At 39.4% G+C, this 7,636-nt stretch overlaps 1 pseudogene; it reads left to right on the top strand.

Moving 5' to 3' along the window:
• The first annotated feature begins 725 nt into the window (after window positions 1–725).
• Window positions 726–7,636, top strand: part of LOC102478679 (mitochondrial import inner membrane translocase subunit Tim17-A pseudogene) — a 48,622-nt pseudogene continuing 41,711 nt past the window's right edge.

The raw sequence follows: 7,636 nt of genomic DNA, 5'->3' as shown, positions 1-7,636 counted from the left end.
GAAATTATAGCATGTATTTTTATCTAAAATCAGCTGAAATTATATGTATCAGGTTACTCTGAAAATTTCCATGCCCAAAATATTTAGAAGGAAGAATTGCAACTTCTCTGTGTTCCCTCAATATTGTTATTTTATTTTATTTCATTTCTTATTTTAATTTTATTTTATTTTACTTTAGAACTCAGGGCCCTGCACTTGCGTTCCTAGTGACAAAGTCAAAACCAGACAGAGGCTCCCACCTCGGCTTCATGAGAGCCACTAGGCCACATGGCCCCCCTGCCTCTACCTCCCTAGTCCGGGCAACTCTTCCATAGCTTCTCATTGACTTCTTTGGAAACACATTTCTGGGAATGGTGGGGCCAGACAGAGAAATCAACTGGGAACTTCATGCCTCATTGACAGGAGGGGGTTGGGGGTGGGGAAATCCTCCCAACTGAAATGTGAACTCATTGCCTGTTGTGGTTACTTAAGACTGTCATCAGGAAAGTTTCAACTGGCTGGTAAGGAAGTGGGATGTTTTTCAGTTTTCATACTTGTGCAATAATGATTTCAGAAGAAATAAATGGAGAAAGTTGCTATGGATGTCTGTGCGAATGTCTATGTTCAGCATAGAAACAAAAACCATCCGGAAGCACATGAGAATGTCATGAGAACGCAAGCAAATGTGACGTCACAGCAACTACTGAACGTGACCCTGAGCTGCTTCTTTAACAGCCAGTGTCCAGAAGGGAGAGCCCAGACTGAAGCCTGGAGCCGCACACTGACGTCAGGTAGGGGTGACTGAGCACGGAGCCGGGACGCCCAGGACACGCACTGGGAGGGAACGGCTGAGGTCCATATGGAAAACTGCACTAGGTTGCCACTGCCAGTCTAGGAAATGAAGAGTCGCTCCGGAGTGGAAGCTGACGTAACCCAGCCTTTCCGTTTGCCTCCAAATGATATGTGAGCTCACGTGCAGACAGAAACTTGCATTAAGCCAAGGTGAGAGGGAACACAAGTCCTGCTGGCTTCTACTTATTCAAAGTGGGAAGACAAAGAGGCAGCCCTGGTCATGCAGGGAATTCCCTGGGTTAAAATCATTCGTCTCGGCCTTCTATGTGGCCTGGGGTGTGCAACAGAGTGACGACCAGTCTGGACATCTTTGGGCTTTGGGGCTGCGGGACAGGCAGGAACATTGTGAAATAATGAGCAAATGAACCCATGTGGGAAAGAGCTTAACTCAAGGGGAGCAGCTCACTACCTCCCGACGTTAACCCTCTCCACCCAGCCCCTCCTCTCATCTTCCCCTCTCCCAAATCTCATCAAGTATCCTATTCAAACAAAGTTAAACTTTTTGCCACATGCCTTTCTCTCATCCTTCCAAGCTCAAGAAAGGCAAAGAAAAAGGAAGGACAAATTTTTGCAAATTTTCTTGTATGGAGATTCTCACTGCTCAATGTTCTACCCTTGGACCAGCCACTTCAGTGCTAAGTGGACTTGCTCAGAATGCCGCCTTGCAGGGATCCAGCCCTGCAGAGTGAATTCAAATCTGCATTTTAACAAGATCCCCAGGGGATCTTTGTATTGTGACAGTTCAGAAGCACTGGTCTAGAAGTTTCCTCCCACCAAGTCTATACCAGAATGGCTAATAACTGGCAAATGTCAACTACGATTGCATTTTTTTTTGTCATTCTCTCTCTCGCTCTCGCTCTCGCTCTTGCTCTCTCTCTCTTTTTTTTTAATTTTTGCCATAGGACACGTGTGTGCGCTGGAGACACAGAGAGAGACTATGAGAGGTAAAGTGAGACATCACTCTCCCCAGGCAGAATAGCCACACTGCTATCCCTTGTCCTCCATTCTCCTAATATTATAGGCATGCATGCACATGCGCCTGGCATGATTTTTAAGCTGCCAGATTGAGGACTCAAACCTTGGAAGTCCAGCACCTTAACCACTACCCCACCTGATGGGCCCACATTTTTTTCTCATTTCTTAATCTCAGAGGTTCTAATGGTTGGCTATGCAGATGTATAAAGAATGCAAAAGAGAGAAAGAAAAGTTAAATATCTGTTTTTTTCATTAATTTACTTATTTTACAGTCTTTCACTGAACATCATCACAGCATACAAAATGTGATTTTCCATCCGGAATACACTGTACAGTGGTTTAATTATACATGTTATTGTTAACAAATAAGTTTTTATTTCTTGTTTCATATATATATGTGTGTGTGTCACACACACACACACACACACACACACACACACACATTTCCCCCCCTATTTCTCACCCTCTGCCATTTTCCACCCTGCTCTCATACTGTCTCTGGTATCTGCAGTTTCTTTCCATTCCTTTTTTATTTTTTCTTACATTTCATTCACAAAATCTTAATTAATCTACATACTTTCAATAACAAGTTCAGCTGATACATACATATCTGTGAACACATGTTAACTTTAGGCATGAAACTCTGTGGGTAGAATGAATATACTATAAAGTAGCACCTTGCCGAGGCTGTATAGCTTACTGTGGTCATTAAATGCGTATTTTTTTAATATATTTTTTAATTTCAAGAAATGCAGTTTTTATCAAAATCAAAAAATGTTAAAGGAACTTTGCTTAAGACTTAAAGCCAGGAAATAGGTTAGTATTCTGTTCAAATTGTAGGTACATGGACCTGCCCACAACAAAGAGAAGACAAAAGTCCTTAACTCTGGAAGACAACGCGTAGAAGAAGATCAGTAGTGTTTTAGTTAAAAATCATAAAATTTTATTTCACCAGTTCAGATTCATGTACTTAATCTAAGAGCTTCTGTTGTAGTTCGATCTTCCCATTTAATTTCTGGTAGACTTGTCCCCACCATTAAGCTGGCCATTTTCTTAGTTGTTTTAGAACTCATATTTCTGTGTGTCTGACTTTAGTTTTCCTGAGATAGCACTCCCTTCAGAACTTCTTGGAGAACTGGTCTGGTGTTGGTAAATTCTTTAGTGTTTGTTTATCTGAGAATATTCTTGTCTTCTCTTCCCATATGAAGGATAATATTGTCAGATACAGTATTCTTGGTTGAAATTGTTTTTCACTCAACACTTTGAGTATATTTTCTCATCCTTTTCTTCCTTACATTGTTTCTGATGAGAGGTCCTCTATTGGCCTGATGGGATATCCTTTGTAGGTAACTTGACGTTTCTCTCTTGCCAATCTTAATATCTTGTCTTTGTGGTTTCAGTCAATCTGGCTATAATGTGTCTTGGAGAAGATCTTCCTGGGTTGATTCTATTTGGGGTCCTTTGTATTTCTTCGGTCTGGATATTTCCAAGCCTCTCTAGTTTTGGAAAGTTTTCTTTCAGGATTTCATGGAATAGATTATCAATGCCCTTATTAGTCTCTTCACCTTCTGGGATACCGATTATCCAGGTGTTTGGACATTTAATAGTATCTGGTATTTCTTGTATATTATTCTTATTATTTTCTCAGTCTTTTTTCTTTTCTTTTTTCTTTTTTTCTTTTTCTTTTTTTTTTTTTTTTTTTTTTTTTTTTTTTTTGAGTGGTTTTATGCTGTAGGGTGCGTGTGCTCGCCAGACAGACAGAGAAAAACAGAGAAACAGAAATTGAGAAATCACCCTCCAGGGGGGATGGCCACGCTGCAATCCCTTCTCCTCCATTCTCCTCTTGAGATCTTGGGCACGCACGCACACACGCCCGGCATGAGTTTTAAGCCACTGGGTCCGGGATGCGAACCATGGTCGACTACATGGGAGTCCAGTGACATAGCCATTACGCTAACTGTTGGTCCCCCTCAGTCTTCATGATGGATTTTACTAGTCCAGCGATTCTGTTTTCTACATCTGAGATTCAATTTTCTGTATGATCTAGTCTGCTTTTAATACTTTCAAGGGAGGTATTGACTTCCTGTATTATAGGCTTCATCTCCAACAGTTCCATTTGATTCTTCTTTATGATTCTTCTTTTTTGTATTTCCTCTTTCAGCTCTCACAAGAATTTCCTCACCTTCTGAAACTCATCAGTTCTTTTCTGCTGGAGTTTATTGTCTCTCTTCTCTTCCATCTTGGTTAGCTTTGTCCTATGTATATTCTCAATTCTTTATCAGACATTTCCATGAATTCCTTTGTACTCTCTGTGGATGAAGAGAAGTTATTCTTTTCCCTTGGGGTAGAGATATTTTCTTGGTTTATCATATTACTTGTGCCTCTGTGGTGATTTCTAGTCCTCTGATGGGTTATCCATTTCTTCTTAATTTCCAGAGGTTCAATCTGAGCAATCAGAGGTGCGCAGGAGGAGGTAGGTGATTTGCAAACTCTTTGCAATTCTTTTTTCTCCCTTTTTACCACATACTCAGTGGGAATTGAGGAATACATTGACACCAATAATATTTGGATGCTTGGTTAGGTTTCACTTAGGCCTGTCTAGACACTTAGTGTGTGGAGGCAGGGTGACTTCTCAGCAGAACATCTTCATTTCTCTTATTCCCTGAAAGCATTAGATCTCAGCTCCCATGGAGGACTCAGTCTTCTGGAAGTTAAATAACTTTATTTTTGGCTACTCAAAGTGAGGCCCTCCAACAGCAGCATCAACAACCTAGAAGCTTGTTAAATACAGAATCTCAGGTCCCATACCAACCAAATGAATCAGAATCTGCTTTTTCTTTTTTTTAAGAGAGATTTTTGCTATAGGGCACATGTGCTCATCAGAGAGAGAGAAAGAGAGAACTCATCCACGCCCCCCCCCCCGGAGGGATGGTCACACCACAATCTCTTCTCCTCTATTCTCCTCTTGGGATTTTGGGCACACATGCACAAGCACCTGGTGTGAGTTCTAAGCCACCTCCTCCAGGACTCAAAACCATAGTTAACTAAGTAGACTATGTGGGAGTCCAGCAACATAACAGTTACACCATTTGCTGGTCCCCAGAATCTGCTTTTTAACAAGTATACACCTCAGGGGGTGTGTGTGCACATTAAGATTTGAGAAGTACTGGTCTAAAAACTAAGATTGTACATCTTATTTTAATAATATTAGCATTGATTTTCTTCATTTGAATACGTCCTATCCTAAAATGTTAGGTTGAGCAAGGGCACTTACATAGTGTCAACTTATTTTTTCTGCTTATCTAGTCCAGTTTTCATAGTTGGTAAGATAAACAAAGTGAAGGAATATTTTTAATTAACCAAATAATTGCCACCACTCAATTTGCTGTGAGTGGAGAGAAGGATAGAACTGCCATCCTATGGAGGGTTCTAATATCAATGTTTTTGCAGAGCCTGAGAAAGAACTAGTGTCATTTCATTTTAAGTTAAACTATGTCATTTCCTTCTAAGTTAAAAGCAAGAAAAATGTTCATGGAAGTTATAATTGGAAAAAAAAAGTAAGCAGAAGTAAGCTTAATCAAAATGAAAGAAGTGGATTTTTTTTCCATTAATCTCCCATCTCCAGATTTCTAGTTCCTTAAACTATTCATAAATGTTATAGTGAAATAGGAAATGTCATCTGTCTTCATGGGAACCAGATCATTTCACAAAGTGTAAATTGGGAAGTTTGGCAAAATTACATCAACACCTCTCAAACTGAGAGCATGCTGCTTGATTCTTCATGACATCTTTTTATAAAGGGGAAATTCCCATTTTTCAATCTTTCTCAAGGGATGGTAACCGAAGTTCTTGGTTTAATTGAGTCCAAATAATTCCCAGAAAGTACAAGTCTAATCAACCTCCAACAAAGTATTGAAGAATTGCCAAGTAAAGGAATTTATATCAAATGAGCCTTTGGAAGGCTTGACTAGTCAACAAATAGCTACAGATTCCTTAGACTCTAAGGAGCCTTGAGGACCTGCCTATACCAAGTGTCAGCATATTTTATTAAAAATAAAGTGAGAAGATTCAAATTATCCTTTCCAGACTAAAGTAATGAGAGAACAGGGTCAGGAACAAGAAGGATATAAGCAATATAGAATGGATATGATAATAACTTGCATGCATTTTCTTTGATAATTTTTAAATTTTTTTCATTATTTTACTGCCAAAAATAAAATATGGAAGCACTTTAAATATCAACTGATAGAGGAATATTTGACATGACAGGACATCTGAGAGTACTAGTTAAGAAGGCAGGTTGGGGCGCTGGCAGATGGCATGATGGTTAAGGCACTGGAACATGTGGGAACATAGGCAACTATGATTTGAGTCCCAGATCTGGGGATTGCTTTCTCACATTCTCATTGCCCTCACTCTGGTTAAAATAAAAATATAATAATAACAAACAAAATTAAATAAGTAAATAAATCTTAAAAGAAAAGAAGCTGGCATCTAACAGATTCCAGCAGCACCTATCTCTGACCATTAGTTACCTCATCAGCAAAATATGGGATTATTGGTAATACCAGCCTCATAATGTTGCTGGAAAGCTAAAATAAAATAATGCAAAGTATTTAATGTCAAAAGTGAATCCTTCTAATTAAAACATCAACACTACAGTTTGGAATTAGTATATAGTTGTGTTGCTATGAAAATGTCACAGCTTTTTCACCCTTGGCCACAAGTCCTATGCCACTAGATTTCATCCTCATGCACTCATCACTAATCTCACATTGCTGGCCACCTCCTTCATATTTCATCTCCCTATGGATGCCACCGCTTCTCACAGATGCAGCTTGTCAGAGCTGTAATGAAAAGTCATACTACCAAAGGACAGGAGAATGCTCAGTCAGAAAAGCATATCAATGTTTACTGCAGCATTATTCATGATTGCTAAGACATGGAACCAACTCAGATGTCCACAAACAGATGAATGGATTGAAAAGTGTGGAATACTATTCAGCCATAAAAAAAACCCAAGATCTTGGCATTTGATATAATGTTGTTGACTGTGAAAGATTTATTGCTGAGTGAAGCAAGTCAGGTTATGAAAGAAAGATATTGTATGTCTCCACTTAATATATACTGACTATCTGAACTTTATGGTTGATATATTGGCAGGCATAAAAGCTTGAAAATAGTTATGTACACTGAAGACAGTGGAACAGGGAGGTGGGAAGGGAAGAGTATAGAGAAGAAATCAGGAGAAAAAAAATAGAGAGACATGACATTTGTGGGACACAGAAATGGTTTATTACCTGTTAATGATAACATGTATAGTATTCTTAACTGGACTGGTCTAAAAAGTGTTTCATGTTGGGTAAATTCTCTGTAAAGATATATGTGATTAAATGCAATATAAAGGAAGAAAGAGAAAGAGAGAAAGAAAAAAGAAAGAGAAAAAGAAGCAAGGAAAGAAAGAAAGAAGGAAGGAGGGAAAGAAAGGAAAAGAGAAACAGAGGAAGAAAAAGAAAGAAAAGTCATACTAAATGCTCATGTTCATTTACATTGACGTGGTAAAGAGAGCTGGCCATAATCCCCTGAATGCTCTCACAGTACTCACTACTCAGAAGATTGGCACCTGTTTCAGTGGCCACTTCTTCAAACTCTGAAAGTCACAGTCCAAATCCTCTCCATAAAAATAACTATCTCAGGACCAGCAGTTAGCGTAATGGCTGTGTCGCTGAACTCCCATGTAGTCGACAGTGGTTCAAGTCCCGGACCTGGTGGCTTAAACTCACGCTGGGCACATGTGCGTGCGTGCCCAAGATCCCAAGAGGAGAATGGA

Source organism: Tupaia chinensis, unplaced genomic scaffold (genome assembly GCF_000334495.1).
Source record: "Tupaia chinensis unplaced genomic scaffold, TupChi_1.0 Scaffold000088_1, whole genome shotgun sequence".
NCBI lineage: Eukaryota > Metazoa > Chordata > Mammalia > Scandentia > Tupaiidae > Tupaia > Tupaia belangeri.
Note: the sequence above shows the minus strand (reverse complement) of the source record. Positions and strands in the feature narration are given on the sequence as shown.